General features: G+C 35.4%; 1 protein-coding gene across 2 annotated transcripts in view; it reads left to right on the top strand.

The window, feature by feature from the left end:
• LOC120431634 (SH3 domain-binding glutamic acid-rich protein homolog) overlaps nucleotides 1-22,986 on the top strand; it is a 45,965-nt gene that overhangs the window by 7,785 nt on the left and 15,194 nt on the right. The gene's annotated exons all lie outside the window — the stretch shown is intronic.

Here is a 22,986-nt window from a genome sequence, read left to right as displayed (position 1 = left end):
TCTTCGTAAAAAAAACACACACAATGCCACTTAAACTGAGAAGCTACTTTCTTGCACGCGTGTGATTTTTTTGTTGTTTTTAACTTACATACTTTCTCGTTCTTCACACCCGGTGAAGAAAGTAAACCCCCCTGAAAATTAGATAATTTGATTTTAAGTAGATGTTGTTAACGCGTTTTGGTCGTCGTGCTGCCTCATGCTGTGGTGTAAGTTACGCGTATATATATCATATGGCAACGATAATGTCTTTATCTAATCGCATTGTATGAGGTTGAAATGTGATAACATTTATTGATTGGGACACGACACCAGATGGGGAGTTGTTAACTTTCTTGAATGCATCTACGATTGAATGCTTGAAATAAATAAATCAATGTAAACAAAAGGCCAACATCAGTTTTGAAGATTATTGGATAATTTATTGTGGTGTACCTGGAGCAACATTTGAAAGTGGCTGTACGACATTGCTCTTACGGCCTTTCGTACATCTAGCGGATCATGCCCTGAAATGCCCACAAAATTGACCCGTTTTGTTACATCCTAGTAGACACACTTGCGACTTAAAAGCCAATGGTTTAAGTTTATATACACAGCAAAAAATCCGATGGTAAAATCGCATGCAAAAGCATGCACATCACCTTCGTCAAAATAAACACTTAATATTACACACTGCATGTACATTTTTTGCAAACACAAACAAAAAAGTTGCAATCGACGGGATTCAAACCCAGCACCAACAGTAAGGACTGGTGCCTTAGCCCACTCGGCCATCAGACCGATGTAAAGCAGTCAGGATAAACGCATATACAGCAATTCCCCACGAAAACAGCATGATTCGAAAAAAAAGTTCTCCGATCGAGCTCAATTTTTTTCTGGGGGATCCTTGGCCGAAATAATTAGACCCGTATTTTTTTGTTTGGCCATTAGGGTGACCTACGTCGTGTTAGGGTGGTTCGAAAAATGGAAATTTTCGTCGATTTTCGCAAAAACCACTTTTTTCAAAAAATCATATCTCCGCGCCATTTCACCCGATTTTAGCTGTCCTAGACGCAAAAGAAGGGAAGGGAAGGGAAAAATAGTAAGAAGTTTCAAAAATTTAGCTTAGCATTTGAAAAGGTCGTATGAAAACATAAAATACTGTTTTGAAAGTCTCGGGACCAAAGAGCCTATGTCTGAAAATATTTTTATCGAATTTCTCGGAAAATTTCACATAACATATAAAAAAATGGTGAAGTTATGTTTTCGATACTCTGAGATACGATTTTTTGAAAATAAAAACTGGATTTTTCGACGCGCCACGCGCAAAAATGGGAAAATGACGAAAACGGGAAAAAATCGACTTTTTTCACTAAAACTGCGATAACTTTAAAATTTCAGCGATGACCTATACATGTTAGGGTACCAAAATTTTTGTAATTAAAAGACGCAACTTTTGGTACCATAACATCTATAGGTCATCGCTGAAATTTTAAAGTTATCGCAGTTTTAGTGAAAAAAGTCGATTTTTTCCCGTTTTCGTCATTTTCCCATTTTTGCGCGTGGCGCGTCGAAAAATCCAGTTTTTATTTTCAAAAAATCTTATCTCAGAGTATCGAAAACATAACTTCACCATTTTTTGATATGTTATGTGAAATTTTCCGAGAAATCCGATAAAAATATTTTCAGACATAGGCTCTTTGGTCCCGAGACCTTCAAAACAGCATTTTAAGTTTTCATACGACCTTTTCAAATGTTAAGCTAGATTTTTGAAACTTCTTACTATTTTTCCCAAATAGCCAAACTAATCACCTTTCTTTTGCGTCTAGGACAGCTAAAATCGGATGAAATGGCGCGGAGATATGATTTTTTGAAAAAAGTGGTTTTTGCGAAAATCGACGAAAATTGCCATTTTTTGAACCACCCTAACACGGCGTAAGTCACCCTAATGACCAAACAAAAAAATACGGGTCTAATTATTTCGGCCAAGGATCCTCCAGAAAAAAATTGAGCTCGATCGGAAAACTTTTTTTTCGAATCATGCTGTTTTCGTGGGGCATTGCTGTATATGAGCTTGACATTTCGGTCAAGTAGGTTTCCAATACTGATGGGCTACATATTTCAGGGTGTAAAATCACATAAAATTGCATAAAATAATGCAATATTTATTTAACACCCAGGCCTTTTACTCGCAGCTGGATTACTACTTTTTTAGCTGTGTAGTTCCGACTCGATTATCCAAATGTTGGATGGGACTTCGGATAACCGAATAAATCTTGAACAACATTTGAAAAAAAAAGCGCAAAGCCTTATTATAGTAGAAACTATTTTGCAAATTCCAAGCCCATTTCACAAAACTCGGAGTGTAAAACAATACCTGGCCTCCCCAACTACTTTTGAGCGCTGCGGATTTTTTTCAATAGTTATCTGTTGTCTTGGAATTTGAAAAATAGTTCCAACTGGCAAAATGCTTATGCGCCCTTTTCAAGTGTTGCTCCAACATGTTTATATTTTTTCACTTTTAACATCAAATTCATGTACTGCAATCGCATTTTAAGGAGACTATGGCAAACAAACAAACAAATCGCCCTTTTTATGTTTGACAGTTTGCGGCAAACTCGCAAACAAAGCCAAATGTATACAGGCTGACGTTTCTGCAAACAGGCAAACAAACAAAGCAGGCAAACTGCCAAGCTATTAAAAAGTTTGTTTGTTTGCGAGTTTGTTTATCGTAGTCTAATACGTGCTTTAGTAAAATTTGAGTGCTTGATTGCCTGATACAATACTTTTTGTCAATATTTCATCACTGCTATTTTGGTCGCCATCTAGCTGGAATAAAAAAAAATATCTTAATTTCTTTAGACTCCACAATTAAAAATCTTTTGATTACCCATCGGAAATAGTAAACAAGATAAGTTCTTATAAAAAAGTATGTAACACAGCAGAAAAAAAAAACGTATAAGAGCAATTCTCTACAAAATCAGTCTTTTTTTGAATTTTAATTTTTGTATTTTTTAATCCGGCTGAAACTTTTTTGGTGCCTTCGGTATGTTCAAAGAAGCCATTTCGCATCATTAGTTTGTCCATATAATTTTCCATACAAATTTGGCAGCTGTCCATGCAAAAATGATACATGAGCATTCAAAAATCTGTATCTTTTGAAGGAATGGATAAGGACTACACCGGAAAAAAATGATACCTATACCGCAAAAAAAGATTGCTGATTTTTAATTTAACTTTTTGTCACTAAAACTTGATCTGTAAAAAAACACTATTTTTTTTGGCATTAAATGCCAACTTTTCTGAAATTTCCAGAATGGGCAAAAAATCTTTGACCGAGTTATGAATTTTTGAATCAATACTGATTTTTTTTAAATCGAAATATTGATCGCAAAAATTTTTCAACTTCATTTTTTGATGTAAAATCAGATTTTCAATCAAAAAGTTTTCAACATGTCAAAAAATAAAAATAGTATTTTTTTGCAAATCAAGTTTTAGATACAAAAAGTTAAATTAAATATCACCAAATATTTGTTAACCTTTTATAATTTTTTTTTCAGTGTAGTCCTTATCCATACCTACAACTTTGCCGAAGACACCAAATCGATCAAAAAAATCCTTCAAAAGATATTTTTAAATTTTCATACATCATTTTTGTATGGACAGCTGCCAAATTTGTATGGAAAATTATATGGACAATCTAATAGCATTAGCATAGCATAGCATACACAGAAAAAAAAATCATTGTAATATTACATCTGGGAAGTGGTACATCTTTTATGTCAGAAAAAAGGTGTAATTTTACCTCTGGAAATGTGTAATTTTACCACTTTTCTGGTGAAATGCCACTTTTTTAGTCTAAATTGAGGTAAAATTACATCATAAAAGAGGTAATATTCAACCTTCCAAAATTAAAGCTTCCAAATTTACATTATTTTTTACTGTGTAGCATTACGGGTCTGCACCACGCTGTAGGGGGTGCCACAATGTTCAATTCAATATTGTTAGACAATTTGATTGTTGCCCGGTACAATCCAAAATATCTGAGAACGTAAATTTCCACACTGTGCTCCTGGAAAATTATATGGACAATCTAATAATACATAATGGCTTCTTTGGGCATACCGAAGGCACCAAAAAAGTCTCAGCCAGATAAAAAAAAATACAAAAAAAAATCTAATGACCGAAGTCTGAGAGAATTGCTCATAAAAAGATACGACCACACATTGCTAGGAACTAATGGGACATCTTTTCATGGTGCATTTTCTAAAATATCAGAGTAGTAGATAATTACTCTAAAACAGCAAAAAATAAATAAATAAATAAATAAATAAAAAATGCTGGATTTTGTGGTGTCACATGTTTCGGTAGTAAGTTCCTTGTAGTGGTTTCGCAAAGCTGCTGATTTTATCGAAAATGTTCGCTGGATTAAAATAGGTTGCTTAGCAACACAGTAAAAAATAATGTAAATTTGGAAGCTGTAATTTTGGAAGGTTGAATATTACCTCTTTTATGATGTAATTTTACCTCAATTTAGACTGAAAAAGGGACATTACACCAGAAAAATGGTAAAATTACACGTTTCCAGAGGTAAAATTACACCTTTTTTCTGACATAAAAGATGTACCCCTTCCCAGATGTAATATTACCATGATTTTTTTTTTCGTCCTGAGCCAGTCGATGAGATTCGAACACAGGATTACCCGTTAACAAGGCCGAGATATTCAAATATCTCAAATCGAAATAGGGTATTTTAACCATTAGTGGACCCCCTAGTAGAGCCGAAGCACATTTTTCACAAAATTTCAATATTTTAAGCACTTTTTCATAACCCTTTGTACAAAACAATGCAATTTGAACTCTTTTGAACAATTTTGACTATTTGTTTCATCAGTTATTTGTTTTTGAGCAGAAAAATAGCCATTTGAAAAAAAAGTTTTTTTTGCCTGTTAAGGACCCCCTTTTCCTATAGTGGACCCGGGTCCATAATCCGATTGTGGACCCGGGTCCACTATAGGCAAACTGTTATTTTTATACCAAATTTAACCGATATTTGATGTTTTGATGCATGGTGTAGGTCTAATGAATGATATAATGGATGAAAGATGGATTTTGCTCTCTTTTCACTATAAACAAATATGTTTTGTTAACAAATTTGGCTTTAAACAACAAAAAAACCTAACAGACATTTAAACACATTTATTTCCAAAAAGGATCAGAGAAAACGTTTCAAAAACCACTGTAAACATAAAAATATTTTTTTTCCATATTAATTACATAAATGGTTGACCGAAACTTAACAATAGATTTGTTTACAGTTGCTGATAAAACCACGCAAGTTTATTTTAAACAAATGTTTTGTTTGTTACGTCCAAGTAGGCCGGTCAGGCCTCGCTCTTTAGATTGTCATTCCGTTGTTAGCAACCGAGCAAACCAGACGCAATAAACGTTAGTTTCTTTTTTGTAACTGGTCTTTCATTACGTGTCCACCCCGGACACTACATTGGCGACGAGGATTCCAAGCCGGACCCGGAAGCATGGCGGATGTGCAGCAAGCGATCCTGCAGATCACTCAGATCTTGCAAAAGCTCACTTCCGCAGCACCGGCACCAGTCAACACGGAGCAAATCCTGGAAAACCTGTCAGCAAACATCGCAGAGTTTTCTTTCGATCCTGACAACGACGTGACCTTCGGAAGCTGGTTCCAGCGCTACGAGAGACTTTTCGAGGAGGATGCGGGTAAGCTGGACGACGCTGCCAAGGTGCGACTCCTGCTGAGGAAGCTGGACACGCCGTCTCACAGTCGTTACGTAAACTACATCCTTCCAACGCTGCCGAAGGATGTGTTGTTTGCTGATACCATAGCAACGCTGAAGAAAATTTTCGGTGCCCAAACTTCAACTTTCAACAAGCGCTACCGATGTCTACAATTGACCAAATCCGATGCCGACGACATCATCGCTTACGGAGGGAAGGTCAACCGTGCGTGTGAGGACTTCGACTTCAAAAAGCTGAAAATTGAGCAGTTCAAGTGTTTGATTTTTGTCTGCGGACTTCAAGCTCCGCACTACGCAGACATTCGTGCCAGACTTCTCTCACGCATCGAAGCCGAAACCGCGGGCAACCCGGTAAGCCTCCAGACACTCATCGACGAATTTCAACGCTACGCCAACCTCAAGGCGGACACCACGCTGATTGGACGACCATCAAGTTCAGCACAAGCGGTTCACGCGGTCCAGGAGGGCCCAAAAGCAGACCATCGTGCTCAGCGCTCATCAAGAAAGGACTCCAAAACGCCTCCTTATCCCTGCTGGAAATGCGGTCAGATGCACTTCGTCCGCAACTGCCCTTTTTCGGAACACGTGTGCCATACCTGCAATCGCGTTGGCCACAAAGAGGGGTATTGCAGGTGTGTGTCCAGATCTTCGAGCGCGTCCACATCCACCAGCAGCTCCTCGTCCGAGCAGGACGAGCATCCAGTCAAGTTGAAGAAAGCGCCCAAGAAGCAGCCCAAGGTCAACTCCAGAGGTGTCTTCGTGGTGAACCACATCGCTTCCAGACCAAGTTTAATGCAACATCAAGAGCTCCAGCTTAATCACGAACCATCTCCGTCCACGGCCAAGCAGAGTCTCAAGCCCGGAGACATTGTCTTCACTCGGGTTCATCGAGGAAACTCCCGGCGGTGGAGGTCAGCAAAGGTCGTCGAACGAGTCGGAGACGAAACTTACAACGTTCTTCTCGAGGACTGCCGTCGCGTGGTCCGGCGTTCCGTTGCGAAGTTGAAGACTCAAAGCCCGAAGAACCTTCCACCAGCCCAGCTGTCTCCTCTTACCATCTTGTTGGAGGATTTCGGACTGTCTGCTCCTACAGTACCTACCGCTACAACACCCAATCTGGACGACGAGATGACCGAATCTGCCGATCACTCAAGCGACGAAGCTGAAGAAGTTGTTCCATCGCAGTCGGCGACCGGATATCTCCAGCGACTCTTTCGCTTCAATCCACTCCGTACAGGATGGCTTAAGGGGGGAGATGTTACGTCCAAGTAGGCCGGTCAGGCCTCGCTCTTTAGATTGTCATTCCGTTGTTAGCAACCGAGCAAACCAGACGCAATAAACGTTAGTTTCTTTTTTGTAACTGGTCTTTCATTACGTGTCCACCCCGGACACTACATTGTTATTGATTTATTATTATAAAATATCATTTAAAACTGCAATTATGATGCTTCAGTTAAGTACAATTAACTATAGTTTTGATTAATGATAAATTCTTACGGCTTAAGCATGTTTGGTACTTTTAACATGAAAACAGCTATATTTATACTCATAATTGAAAAAAATATGCGTTTAGAGAAACTTTTGCTTAAGTACACAGTTTTCTTAATTTTTGAAGGTTAAATTAACTGGGGTCCACTTTTGGAAAAGTTTGGATTTTCGTTGTCCTATTTTGGACTCCCCTAATTTTTGCTCGAAAATGAGCAGTTCTTCGCTTTATTTTAGTAAAGTTTCTTAAACTTACATTATTTTGACTTGCTGAAGTTAAATAATCAGTCAAAAAATGTTTGGATAGTTAATTCAATCATAAAATATAAATGCAGTTTTGTTGTGAAAATGCTAGTGGCCATGGCTGATTTCAGATGTCGAACTCAAAACACTTATTTTGGTGAAAAGGACAATTCAATGTCAGTCAACATTGTTTTAAAAGATGCTGAACATGCCAAATAAAAGATTTATAGACAACAACACGCTTGAAATTGTGATTTTATTGAGTTTTTCATCAACAACCCTTCAGAGGGTCCACTATAGGAAAGGGGTCCACTAATGGATAACGTACCCTAACAAATCATACCAGAACTGTTAAAATATATGTACAAACTGCAACAGTTTATATTGTACCCAAAAATTGCCTCCTTTTCATACGTTCCCATCATCCTTCACCGGTGATCCCCAAGATCTTTGCCAAGGTCAATGCGGCGAGATGTGTGCCCCATTCATCCGTCTGTCGTGTGGCCATTCTGGCTGATGCCTGCGGTGAGACCATATGGTTTTTTTTTCTACTACAACCCAACACACCTGAGCGCGAATTTTGTAGTAGTCGTATAGTGTAATTTCTCACACTCATCATGTGAGTAGGTGAGCAAGCATTACTTGCCCTCACACACTAACGATCGTGAGAAAACCGCTCTAAGGAGGAGAAGTGGGATGGGAGGGAGGAGGATTTAGATTTGTTTATTCTTTCGCCCTCCCACCTGTAGCTTGGTTTACTTCTTGTTCTTCTTCTTTCACGTACCCATTTGAAACATTTTTGGCAAATGATTCGACGCGAAACGAAAATTTAGTTTATTGCAGTTTGTGTTCGTTTACATTTTCCCACCTTCTGCCGGTGAGTGATGATTTGGGGCGTAATTTAGGTTGGTAGTTTTTTTTTCTCATGATTTGTTTTGCTTTTAGGATAAACAGTTTAAGGCTCTAAGTTACACAAATGTTTAAATAAAAGTAATTTTAGTTGACTTTTCTTGTTTATTTAAACATTTGTTATTTGAAGTCCTTAATTAATTTTGTTTTTTAGCTTATTTTTTATTTGTTTTTTTGTGTCATTTTATAAAAATCTGGTTTAATTTTTTTGACCTGGTCTACTGCATTGATACAATTTTTTTTAAATTAAAGCTTATTTCATCGGTTCAATACACGAGGTCGTTGTACTCGTGCTCGTTCTCATCCTCAGTTCAATCGTTTTTGATAATCTCGAGCAAATTTACCCACTTTTCACTCTCTTGTTGTTGTTACTGTGCTTGTACAATTCATTGCCACCCTTTTGCCGCTCTCTTTTCAAGAAGATCAACGAAATTGCAAACGGAATTCCTCCCGTCGTCGTCGTCTTTGAGTTTTATTTATACGATTGTTTTGATTGTCTCTATTTTGGCCATTTTGGCATAAATAAAACTTTTGTATGTGTGTGTTTGTTCGATCGCGTGGACGTTTGGGCCATATTTGCTACATTACTTGAAAAGTCGTGATTTTAATTTTTTATTATTGAAATCTTTCTTTTGAAAAGCAAAAATGTTCCTTTGGTTTTCATACAAAGTCAAATTTGAGTTTATATTTTAATTTTTATGTTTGTTTTCTGTAGAAGTTACAACAATCCCTGAACATGTTTCAACAGTTTACGTACACACATGTAAACACCAGCACCACGATACATTGTAAATTACAATGAATTGTTGGCTTGTTTATAAATAAATTGTACCGCAGTCGTGCCAGTCTTCGTCGCATGCGTTTTTTTTTTGTATCTGTATCTTTTTCTTCTACTCTTTTTTTTTTGTCTTGCGGAGGATTTGCGTCAAGCAATTAGTGGACCATTCTTGTCTAATGTATGACGGTGTGTGTTGTGTGTGTGTGTTTCGTAAAGAAAACGTATGTGGAAAATGATGAATTGAGACAAGTAGATTATGGCTTTGGAATTTCGGTGCGTACCGGTTTGAATCAGGGGTTCTGTGAAAGGCAAAAAGTATCTTTTTTGTAAAGCTTAATATAACTCGATGAAACTCGTTGGATACATGTACGGCTCGTGCTGAAAAAATCCTCTTTTTGCAACTTGTTGCATAAACTACTATTGAGCACTACTGTCTTCTATGATCAATTGGTGTTTCCCTTATCAAAAGCATGTATGAATGCGCTGAAAAGATAAAACATCATGCTAAAACTGGATCGGTTGCGAATAGGTAGCAGGCATTGACCACCAACGGCGCCCGCCATGTCAGTTTGTAGATCTCGATTTCAAGGGACTTGAATGTTAGTTTGCACAGGTACTAGAGCAGCTGGTTTACCCTGTGCTTATCAGGATCCACGGTGTATTTTTTCGTGACCTCAAAGATAAAAAATTCGGTATGTCTGATATTTGGCACCGTGAAAGAAGGGCTCTTTCCCGACATTTTGCGGGGTTTACCGAAATATTTCGTCGGGGGGTCTAGAGCAACTTTTTTTTTGAAGATTATTTTCCGATTTTATGGGATATTTGTTCAAAAAAGTCACAGAACTTCGGTGCATTCATGTTGATATCACTCAAACTTCTTATGAATATGCCTTGGAGACTCTAACCAACTAGCTTTGACCAATATTTGTAAGTAAATCTTTCCCAGTTCCTGAGGGGAACACCCTTGAAGAGTATCGAGGCCGGCATTTACAAAGCGGATTCAGTGGCAATTGCATTCTCAACTTAATGTTAACATGTTAAGGTTAATGTTAACATTCCATAGGTCGCCTCCCTAAGGTGTTGTGATAAGGTCCAGTTTGTGACGATACACTACCTTCCCTTTACTATGCAATCGAAACCAGAAGAGAAACGATCACCAGTTGTGTTGGTCCAAGCCGGGATTTAAACCCCGATCTGCCGCTTACTAGGCGGGGGCGTTACCACTAGGCTACATGGCTCGGTTAGTACGCAGTGCCCATCATGTGAATGGTAATTAAATTAAGAAATTTTGGAGAAAGGCACTATTTATTTCAGGAAATTGGGCATATCTCTGCGTATATTGACCCAAAACTGAAACTTTTTTATGGAACATGTTCAGAAAACTGTTTTCTACAATATGATTGATTCTAAAATGTTTTAAAATGTAATGGTGTAATGTGGCAGAGGATTGAAAAATAATTTTCGGAACCTATTGGGTAATACACAGCTTATTTATTAAATAATCCATGTTTTGCATTGTTTAATGCTCAAATTCGTATCCGGGCAATGTGTTGCTGTATTTTCATGACAAATTCAGGGTTGTTACGGACGGCGCGGATCGCGCGGATGGCGCGTATCGCGCGGATCTGGCGCGGATTTGCTGGCTAATTTTGTTCAGGCGCGGATTTCGCGCGGATAGAATTTTGATAAATAAAATAATTGAGAACTATAGAATTTCTTTCAAGTTACAAAAAAAATATTATTACCAATTCAAAAAAAATAAATCTTTCTCGTTGAGTGCAAAAACATCAATTTCTAAGAAGTAACGAAGTACATTTTCTTCTGCAAATTATTGATTGTAAAAATACAAAATACGAAACTTCGAAATAATCTTCAAGGCGCGTTTATTTTTAAAAATGTATCATAATATCTTATATAAATTTTGCTTACGTGTTTTAAATATTTTTATGTTATTATTCACAGGATACATTCAATTTTTTATCTTCTTAATCATATTTCAAACTTTTTCCAAAAATTTAAACATAAGGATTAACATAAATGATTGCTAGGGTATGTTCCGGATTGGATTTAACCCTTAGATTTATTTTTTAAGCTCAGTACAGGCTATCAAAGGTTCCAAGGCATTTTTTAATATAACAAACAATAGATATTAAGAGATCATATTAATAACCATTTTATCAAAATCAAAATTACAAAATTCGAAAACTACAGCATTTCAAATATTTTAAGCTATGAAGCTTTTTAGATTAAAAAAAAAATTAAATCTAAAGTTTATATTTCCGTCTAAAAGCGAAATATTATAATAAAAAAAATTGAAATCTGAAATTATTAAATTATTAAATTATTAAATTATTAAATTATTAAATTATTAAATTATTAAATTATTGAATTATTAAATTATTAAATTATTAAATTATTAAATTATTAAATTATTAAATTATTAAATTATTAAATTATTAAATTATTAAATTATTAAATTATTAAATTATTAAATTATTAAATTATTAAATTATTAAATTATTAAATTATTAATTATTAAATTATTAAATTATTAAATTATTAAATTATTAAATTATTAAATTATTAAATTATTAAATTATTAAATTATTAAATTATTAAATTATTAAATTATTAAATTATTAAATTATTAAATTATTAAATTATTAAATTATTAAATTATTAAATTATTAAATTATTAAATTATTAAATTATTAAATTATTAAATTATTAAATTATTAAATTATTAAATTATTAAATTATTAAATTATTAAATTATTAAATTATTAAATTATTAAATTATTAAATTATTAAATTATTAAATTATTAAATTATTAAATTAAATTATTAAATTATTAAATTATTAAATTATTAAATTATTAAATTATTAAATTATTAAATTATTAAATTATTAAATTATTAAATTATTAAATTATTAAATTATTAAATTATTAAATTATTAAATTATTAAATTATTAAATTATTAAATTATTAAATTATTAAATTATTAAATTATTAAATTATTAAATTATTAAATTATTAAATTATTAAATTATTAAATTATTAAATTATTAAATTATTAAATTATTAAATTATTAAATTATTAAATTATTAAATTATTAAATTATTAAATTATTAAATTATTAAATTATTAAATTATTAAATTATTAAATTATTAAATTATTAAATTATTAAATTATTAAATTATTAAATTATTAAATTATTAAATTATTAAATTATTAAATTATTAAATTATTAAATTATTAAATTATTAAATTATTAAATTATTAAATTATTAAATTATTAAATTATTAAATTATTAAATTATTAAATTATTAATTCATTAATTTATTAATTTATTAAATTATTAATTTATTAATTTATTAAATTATTAAATTGTTAAATTATTAAATACCACAATTTTAGCCATTTTCTTAGTTTGGATCATATTCGGAGTCATATTTTAGTTAGAAAATTTTAGAAAAGAAAATAATAGAAATTTCGTTTTTCGATTTTACGGAGTAAAATTTTGGCGAGAATTTTCGAGTAAAAAATCATTAGATTTTTAAATTTTGCGGTTTAATTTTAAATTTTTGAATATAAAATTTTATTTTTCTCCTGAAATTGTTTTCAAAGCAATGATATTTAAATTGTTACATCAACTGCTAGTAATCTTTCAGAAGTGGCGAAAAAGGTTGGTGCAGGTGGGATTTGAATCCACAACGGTACTGATCCAAATGCTTTCTAAGTTATTCTTTTTCGTTTAAAAAAAATAGTCATTATGTTACTCTCTTCTATGTTTGTCGCGAATTTATTTTTTTATATGGCGCGAATTTCGCGCGGATTGGGTTTTGGGTCGGCGCGGATCTGGCGCGGATTTTTTTTCAACTTGTCCGTAACAACCCTGCAAAGAAAAGATTTATTTTCGGTCGTATCAGGGTTTTCAGATTGGATTTTGGAGTAATTTCAAAGAATGTAAGAAATCTGGTAAATTTGGCTCGAATTTTTGTTTATTGGAGGTCAAATATTGGTCAAAGCTAGTTGGTTAGAGTCCCCGAGGCATATTCATAAGAAGTTTGAGTGATATCAACATGAATGCACCGAAATTCTGTGACTTTTTTGAACAAATATCCCATAAAATCGGAAAATAATCTTCAAAAAAAAGTTGCTCTAGACCCCCCGACGAAATATTTCGGTAAACCCTGCAAAATGTCGGGAAAGAGCCCTTCTTTCACGGTGCCAAATATCAGACATACCGAATTTTATATCATTAGCTTGTTCTAAAAAACACACCGTGAGGAACCTGAAAATTTGTTAGTAGGGTAGGATATTTGGTCAGGATTCACCACACGGAAAGGGGATCGATCGCCAAACCAGCGACCGAATTTTGCTGGGTTGGTTTTGCTGATATCAGCGAATTTTTTCTCTAAACCAGCGAAATTTTTCGCTGAAAAAGGTGGCTGCGCGAAATCAAATCCAGCAACTTGGTTTCGCTGGTTTGTTATTTCCGAAACGGTTTCTTTTCCAGCGAAAGTTTTCGCTGGTTTGATACACATCCTTCCGACAGCCGTCATAAATGTTTGTTATTGTTCACGTTTGGAAGCGATTTGTGGCAATCGAATTGCTTTAGGGGTTTTTTCAAAACAAAAAAGCATGAAAAAGTTCTGCATCAAGTGTTCAGCATTAAAATACTCAACAGGTGATGGTTCTTTTCAATGAAAAGAAGCACGTTTCCATAAAGTTCTCGCAGCAGAAAAATACGGTGCAGTGAAGCTGGAGATGTATTTGTACTGCTGCATAGATGAGTGCACAAATTGTCGCAGGTGGCAGTTTAAGATTAAAATGACAGCCGACCAAAACAAAACTTTTTCGAGAGCGGTCAGAGTGTGCAGCTGGCGCTTTAAAAAATGTTGGTGGTTAGTTGGGTTAGTTAGCCTTTGTGTAGGCAATATTCGCTGCAAATCAGGACAACTCGGTACAACTTGTGCAACCCTTATCTTCACAGGTGAGAAATGTCAAAACAAAAAAAAAATCAAAACAAAGTGAGCCAGCGGAGCCAGTCATTTGCGGCTGCAGTTCGGGAATCGGGAAGGAGTGTTTTTTAAATTCCGTTTTTTAGAGTCGTAGCATATTTGGTAAGTATTTTCCACTTTCTATTCCAAAAATGTATTCACCCAAACTAGGAAACCAAATAATCTTGCCTAGTGATATGTTTGCGGTTGTTTACGAGCGAATTTTCCAACCAGATGTTGCTGTTTTTTTATTCAAATAGTTTTTTTTTCTTTTTTCCGGTGGCGGTCAACCGGAGGATTTGGTAGCTACCCAAAGCAACCGGGAGATGCTATCGGACAGCATTAGAGTAGCGGTTCGAGACGTGCGGTTTGTTGCTGGCCGATGGCGCCCCGGAAGTCGTTCCGCTTTAACGTTTGTTGCTGGAGTCGTCGTTTGCTGGAAGAGATCACTTTGTGAGTTAACCTTAAGGAGGAGAATATAGAATATTTTTTTCATTGCTTAATTTTTATTTAGAGATGAATCTGAGGAACAGAGCAAGAGCAGCACAACTGCTAGATCAGGCTGACAAAGATTGTCAAGGGCTCGTTCTCGATCGTGCGCGAATACAAGCTGCAGCAGTACAACAACTCGGACATGGATGAGGATAAAAGGCTGATCAACACCGCGATCAAGCAGATGCTGTTCGGCTCGGAGCCGGAGCTGAATGGGGCGATGCTGCTGATGGTGTTCCGAATGCTACTTGAGACCATGCACAGCTCGGAGAAGTTGTGCTCTTTAATATCTTCTATAAGCGCTATCTGCCGTCATGCTGCTGAACATTTTCAAGGACAAGCCCGCCAACGAGGACTACCACACAGTTCACCTGCTCGGGCTGGTGCTAGAGTGGCTGTTGTTTTGCATCGAGCACCACAACTACCACATAAAGATCTGCATAATCAACAAGGACCTGCTGCGGCAGATACTGGTCCTGATGAAGAGCCCCCACACGTTCTTGGTTCTTGGTGCGATCCGATTTCTTCGGTACAAGCGCCGCCACAATCTGCTCGTGGTCGCCGTCCTTGAGCTGTTCAAGTTTGTTAAGTCGTGTACACGTACTTTGTGGAGTACTTTGACAGCAGACGTTCAAGACGATCAAAAACAAGAACGACCATCAGAAGGAGCGGCTCAAGGAGACGGAAAAGGGAGTCGGTGCCCTGGACAGTGTTCCCTCGATCCTGCGCGGTAGGACGTCCGGCAACTCGACGAGGAGGAGATTGCAACAGAAACATATAATAATCTGGATTTTTTGTCAAAACGACCGCGACGAAGCAGTTTTCAATTTCCTCGCTGGTCTTGAATATTATACTGCATCGCAAGCGTGTTTAAGAGGCAGTATTTGTAAATATTGCTCGGTTTGTTCTAGAGGTCGTATCGAGGTGCTCCGATTTGGATGAAACTTTCAGCGTTTGTTTGTCTATACATGAGATGAACTTTTGCCAAATATGAGCCCTCTACGACAAAGGGAAGTGGGGTAAAACGGGCCTTGAAGTTTGAGGTCGAAAAAACATCAAAAATCTTAAAATTGCTCGCATTTCCGTAAAACTTCATCAATTCCAACTCTCTTAGATGCATTCGAAAGGTCTTTTGAAGCACTTCAAAATGTGCCATAGACATCCAGGATTGGTTCGACTTTTTCTCTTAGCTTTTGCAAATTACTGTCAAAAATGGATTTTTTTAAAACCTTAATATCTTTTTGCAACAGCCTCCAACACCCATACTCTCATAGGTCAAAAGATAGGTAATTACATGGACTATAAGCCTACGGTATTAACTTTTTGGCCAATCGCAGTTTTTCTCATAGTTGTTCTATTTTTCTAGAACTAACATTTTACAACGTTAGTTTTTGCCCTGTAGGCCAAGAAGATGGAACTTTTTGGTCTCAATTTTGTCATATTCGGAATCCTCGGACAATTTCACGTAAGTTAGAAGTATTGGAGTTGTACATTTGATTGGAAAAATTGCCATTTAGAATGAATCAAAATATTTTTTAACAATTTGTTGGATTGGGGGTAAAACAGGTTTTCGCCTACTTGATACAGCATTTGACGTATTGATCATAGGTTAAATAAAATCTATTTCTTTTTTCAAAAATGTTTTATTTAATTATTTTTTTCATCAAAATAACAACTCCAATACTTCTAACTTACGTGAAATTGTCCGAGGATTCCGAATATGACAAAATTGAGACCAAAAAGTTCCGTCTTCTTGGCCTACAGGGCAAAAACTAACGTTGTAAAATGTTAGTTCTAGAAAAATAGAACAACTATGAGAAAAACTGCGATTGGCCAAAAAGTTAATACCGTAGGCTTATAGTCCATGTAATTACCTATCTTTTGACCTATGAGAGTATGGGTGTTGGAGGCTGTTGCAAAAAGATATTAAGGTTTTAAAAAAATCCATTTTTGACAGTAATTTGCAAAAGCTAAGAGAAAAAGTCGAACCAATCCTGGATGTCTATGGCACATTTTGAAGTGCTTCAAAAGACCTTTCGAATGCATCTAAGAGAGTTGGAATTGATGAAGTTTTACGGAAATGCGAGCAATTTTAAGATTTTTGATGTTTTTTCGACCTCAAACTTCAAGGCCCGTTTTACCCCACTTCCCTTTGTCGTAGAGGGCTCATATTTGGCAAAAGTTCATCTCATGTATAGACAAACAAACGCTGAAAGTATCATCCAAATCGGAGCACCTCGATACGACCTGTTACACATCGGTGAAAAACTCGCTCTTAAGTGAGTACCTCCTCATCCAACATTCAATATTTTTACTAATATGTTATTCTATTCCAGGTCGGCTCATTGCGGCATGTTACACAAGATTACTAAAATCAAAACCTTTACACGACATCGACCTACACCTGTTCACAGTGACACACACACCAAACACACCAATCCGGAACTGTATACGCTGGCCACCACGTCGCCTATGGAAAGGCTCCGTTCGTTTTTGATTAGGAAGACCCCCGGTTAGTGTATATTTCTGAGAGATTCGCAGCCAAACTTAAAACGCGAAATCAGCACGGGACCACTACTGGCAACAGCACAACGCATCGACCTGGTTCAAAAGCAGCATCTTTATCTCGATCGAATCCGCATGTAAGTACAACTTAATTTAAATACATTTTCTAGTGCTAACATCACCTTAAAGATTCTGAAAGCCCCGTCTAAAGAAAAACATCAAATAAAAATTAAAAAATATATAAAATTACCTTTAAACAGATTGCTCCGTAGAATTTAGAATCCGATATTTAAATCGGATTTTAGATTCAGCGGAGCAAAAAAAAATTTTTTTGATTGGATAATTTACATTATTTTCATTGGAAATTTACACGATTTCACCAAATTTTGATTCGAAACATTTACAATGAAAAACATGTAAATTTCCAATGAATCTTATGTAAATATACATCATTTATCATGATACCTTTTGGTACATGATAAATAATGTAAATTTACAGGAATATTTTTTTCTGTGTAAACCTCCGTCAACCGGAACGGAACTTTAAGATTTTTAGGTCGGTAACCGGTCACGCGCTGAAAAAAAACAACATTTGTTCAAAACTGTGTCTTTCTTTACACCACCTAGACTTTTTTTTTATAAAACTTTACATTCCATTTTTCAAAAATTGTCTATCATTTCGCAATCAATTCTAGCCTTATTAATGTGGAAATACATAACGTCTGCAATGTGAACAGCTTACCTTAGCTTAGGTAAAACATTATTAAATAAGATTCCCAAAAATTGAACTTTTTGCCTTAAAACTGACAAAGCAACTTCTATCAACTACGTTTGATAAATAAATATTTGACATATATGTGACACAATGTAAACAGAAATTTGATTACCTCACTTTACTTAAATTTAAGTTGTTTTATAGCCATAAAATTCGAGCAGAATTTCGTATAACAGTTTGTTTTTCTTGTAGTCGTTATTCCAACCACTCGTGAATTCAACTGTTTTACAGTTTTTTGCTTGTAATTTTTCAAATGATCCGTTATTAAGTGAACTTTTTTGAATCCATACAAACACTTAGATTTTCATTGTACAGCACTTAAACAGAATAATACAGTGGACTCTTTCGTTGTCGGAACCAAGCGGTTTTTTCGCCTGGAAATAATCTCCTAGAATAATCTCCTGGTTGATTTTGGTACGAGCTGCTGCCGCCGGAAAAAAACCCGGACGTCAGCGATAGAAAACGCTGATCCAGCGTAAAAGAACACTGGTCCAGTGAAGAAATCCGCTGGACCAGCGAATTGTTTCCCAAAACCAGTACAATAATCTCCTGGTTGATTTTGGTGCCCTGCCGCTTTTTCCAAACCAGCGAGAAAATTTTCTGATTCTAGCAAAACTGATCCCCCAAACAGCGACATTTTTCACCAAACCAGTGTTTTTTTCACTGGTTTGGTAGAATTTCATCGGTTTCCAAACCAGCGAAAAAAATTAGCGATTCTAGGTAATTTTTGTGCAGGCTGAGAAATTAGCGACATTTTTCGCTAGTTTTAGCGAACTTTATCGCGATTTGGCGATGGATCCCCTTTCCGTGCATAGAAGATGATATGCGATCCAAAATCAAAGTGTGTTTTTATTGTTTCCAAATTCGCTGAAATCAATATTGGATTACAGTTTTGGTTTTAACTAATCTAGCTATCCGATTAATTCAATAGTCAACCGTCTTTTATGTAGAATTTTTATATAAACTCGCGTTATCAATAATTTAAGTCCTTCCCATAGCACTACTGCTCGGTTAGCACGCATTCGATAAAAAAAAAAAAAAACTTTTAAATCAAACAACATTTTATCTTTCCGCCAGTCTGCTGCCTAAAATTTTTAAATTTAAGCCGATAACTCATTGCTCATGGTCGCATCACTTGCCATGGTGAATCCTGACCTCATACCCATCGCCCAAACCCGTCATGTGATACTTTGTCGAAGACGCAGCCATTTAGCGGTCTCCACCATGCAAATATCGGACTAACATTCCCATTCCCATACAAGGTAAAAAACACGATAAAAACCATTTCTGATTTTTTTTTTAATTTTAATGCAAAAAAAAAATTGACTAGAACTGTTATTGTACTCACAAAAATAAGCTGCATCGTTGTGAACAATAATATCACAAATTTAAGCTTAATTTTATGACCCAATTACTGTTATGGCGAAGTGTTTAAATTATTCTTCAATTCAATTCGGTTTTATTTGTGAATAATCAAATGACAATGCGTTCATTTAGGTACATAACAGAGTTTTGGTGTCCCTTCCAGCTGTGTTTGACATCGTAATTCAATCGAAAACATTATTACTTATAACTATAGAATAGACAAGAGTAAATAAGGTTTCAAAAATTTACAGAAACTTCAATTAATTTAAATTCACTGTAAATGAGGATTTCAGCTTCGGTAGATTTTTTTTTTATGTACATGTAACAATAATAACACTGCCCGACATAATTTTGTCTACGGCAAACATGTTTGTGCTTGACGTGTTTTCGACATATTATGCTTGCAATATTGAGTGATGATAACCGCTGATTTTGTTCTATGCCTTCTAACTCGATCGTTGAACGCTGACTGACCGCGCCTGACATGCTCGTCATTACGAAGCGACCGTCAGTGAACGCACATGAAGTTGAAACGAACGAATGCCGATCGAAACACTCAAGCAGCCGCGCGACACGAAGTATATGCTCCTTCTCTTTATTTCTCTCTCTCTTTCTCTCTCTCTCTCTCTCTCTCTCTCTCTCTCTCTCTCTCTCTCTCGCTCTCTCCCTCTCTGTTGCTTGTGCGGTGCTGCGTGGTGACAGCATTCGCTTGAATGCTGTCATGGGGAAGGTGATCGGAATTTCGGTTGAAATATATTTCTTGTATGCATTTTATCGTTTTATGCCAGGGGTGACCAAAAAACGTGGGTTTCATAGAAAACCTAGATGTATGGGTATCAAAAGATCGGACATTGCCCTTTCCGATGCCACATAGGTTGACGTGTGAATTGTGGACCGGTTCGGATGCCGGCGGATTTTCCGACGACGTAATTCCGGGTTGGTACAAAATTCCAGCGAAAAATCTATTCTAGCGATACAAAGACACGCAAACGGTGTTATACCCACTCCAAAATGTTTATTTAGCAATTCTATGGTAATATATTGACATTTAGTTGAATTAAAAGTTTTCAAAATTAAGTTTAGATAAGTTTTATATAGAATTTCCAGAGTTATATAAACTTTTATACTAAGTAGTTAGTAAACTTTATATTCAATCCAAATTATTTTTTTAATCAGTCAAGGATGCCTATTTGGAGTTGGGAGACTGGATTTATGGTGATTTGTCAACAAATAAAATTATTTATGTTAATTTTTCGAAAGGTGTACAAACTTTTTTTGCACCTTTTTTGATTTTTGTTATAGTATTTGTTATATAACTTTTTATAGAAATCATCTTTTCATGAGCATTTTGTAGCAAAATGTTCGGCATGAGTTTCTGAACAAAACGTAGTACTAGGTTTCTGTCAAACTTTAAATTGTTTACATGTTTTATCACAATATGTGCATAGTGCCCAAGGGGTGTAAATACTTTTTTTACATACTGTAAGTTTTATTTATTAATTTGAAAGTCATAATGACCCTTTTATGAACTGACCCTCAAACTTACATTGCACTTCCTTCGGGATTCGAACTCATTACAGTTAGATAACGAATCTGATTGACTACAAACTGATTCAGGCAGACAACATGTGGAAATCGGAGGATCAAGTTTGTTGTAAATATTTTACAAAGCTTTCGTCGATCAACTCACCCCTCCCCCATTTTTGTAAAATTGACTCGAAAAACCAAGAGCAAAAATATATGTTCAAAAAACTTAAAAAAAAATTAAGTGCAATCAGCGGAAATTAATTAAATATGCATTAATTTGCATTTAGAATCATTTGAGCATGTTTGGGTTTAATGAAAATAATTTGAATTTTAGTGAATTTTCGTTAAAAAAATTAAATGTTTTTTCGCTAAAATATTTTTTTTGACGAATCTTTTTTTTTTTTGAAAATAATGATTGCAGTTTACCTATACGAGAGCTTAAAACATTTTCTTACATTTTTTTTCATTGAAATGTTGAAATTCTGGCCCTCAACGATTTTCCGTTAGCCACACTTAACTTATAGATAAAATTACGCCTTAAGATGAATTGTTCAACATGTAATGTCATCATTTTCGAAATATAAAAACAAAACAGTGTTTTTTTTCTAAACACAGGTACATTCGTCTAAAAAAAATTTTTTCAAATGCCTGAAGAAATAAAATCAACAATACCGATAGAAACTCGTTATTTTGTGGTTTCTATTATTTTCAGTTGATTTTTTTTAAATAACAGGAATTAAATCTTTTAAATTAAAATAACGTAATTTTTTTTAATAACCTTTTTTTTTGTAAATTTGGCCCGCAAGCTAATTTGAGTTTCAAATTTGGCCCGGCCTCCAAAAACTTTGAGCACCCCTGTTTTATGCTATCCAGTCCGTACTCGACCGATTCTTAGCGAAGCTACACCAAAATGTCACTTTTTTCAATTTTAAATGTGATTTTTAATATGAAAGATTTCATTTTTATTATGAGCATGAGCATGAGCATGAGAGACCACCCATGGTTGTCCTTCTCCGTTGCTGAACAGGACCGTAATATCCTATCAATACAACCGACCATATGCTTGAACGATCTAATGGTGTTTCCCTTATCAACAGCATGTATGAATGCGTTGAAAAGATAAAACATCAAGATCATTAAAACTAGATCTGAAGCAAATAGGTAACAGTCATTGGCCACCAACGGCGCCCGCCATGTCAGTTTGTAGATCTCGGGGGATTGGGACGGGAATGTTAGTTAGCACAGGTTGCTACCAAGGGTGGGTTCTATACGATATCCACACCCCCACGTGTGCCGGAAAACTACTTCTACTTGGGATTTTGTTAGTGGGTAAGGGTAATGGCCAGGATTCCACATAGAGGATGATGATGCGACCCAATAATCAATAAATTTTGTTTAATGGTGTGATGTATTATGCATTCTCAAGGCAAACAGTCGGAGGATGCGGATGAGATTATTCCCGGTTATTTGGTGTTGAGAGCATAAATGATTCAATCTTAGACAGCCGGCTGTGGAAAGATAAAACCAAATAAAATAAAATGCGAAAACGCGAAACCGCCCGGACCGAAAAACACACACAATCAAAAACGGCAACGAAAATCCTGCGTGATAACCGCGACCCGCACCGTTCAAATCCTCCAAAGCAACTCGAAAGATTTCATTTTTATTATGATCCAATAATTGCAATGTGCTTTAAATGCGTTTTCTTACCTCAAAAGCCAAAAATATTGACCAAATATGGTCTGCAAGCCATTGAATGGGAGCGAAGTTTTTTCATAAATCTGCTCCTTTCGTTGTCCCGTCACGAAAAGAAATGGCTGGCAAAAACTCAAATTTCAACCAATTCGTTCAGTTCAAGGAGCAAAAGATTCGTTTTTCAATTTGTGATAATGTGTAGAAGAGCAAAAGTTTTTAAAAATCAAACTGGCAAAACTGTAGTGATTTTTGTAGTGTGCCTTTTTAAAGTTCAGTTTTACGATGTTGTCCCGTCACGCTACATTTTTATTTCAGGGGAAGCACAGGTACTATATGGTTCATTCTGCATGATATTTCTTTGTAGGAAAATCAATTATCTTTCCAAATATGTAATAACATGGGGGGGTTTCTTCTTTTTTTTTGTCACAACAGCCAAAACGCTGAAAAAAC

This window comes from Culex pipiens, chromosome 3 (assembly GCF_016801865.2).
Source record: "Culex pipiens pallens isolate TS chromosome 3, TS_CPP_V2, whole genome shotgun sequence".
Lineage (NCBI taxonomy): Eukaryota > Metazoa > Arthropoda > Insecta > Diptera > Culicidae > Culex > Culex pipiens.
The sequence above is the reverse complement of the archived record's forward strand: the minus strand, read 5'-3'. Positions and strand labels throughout refer to the sequence as shown.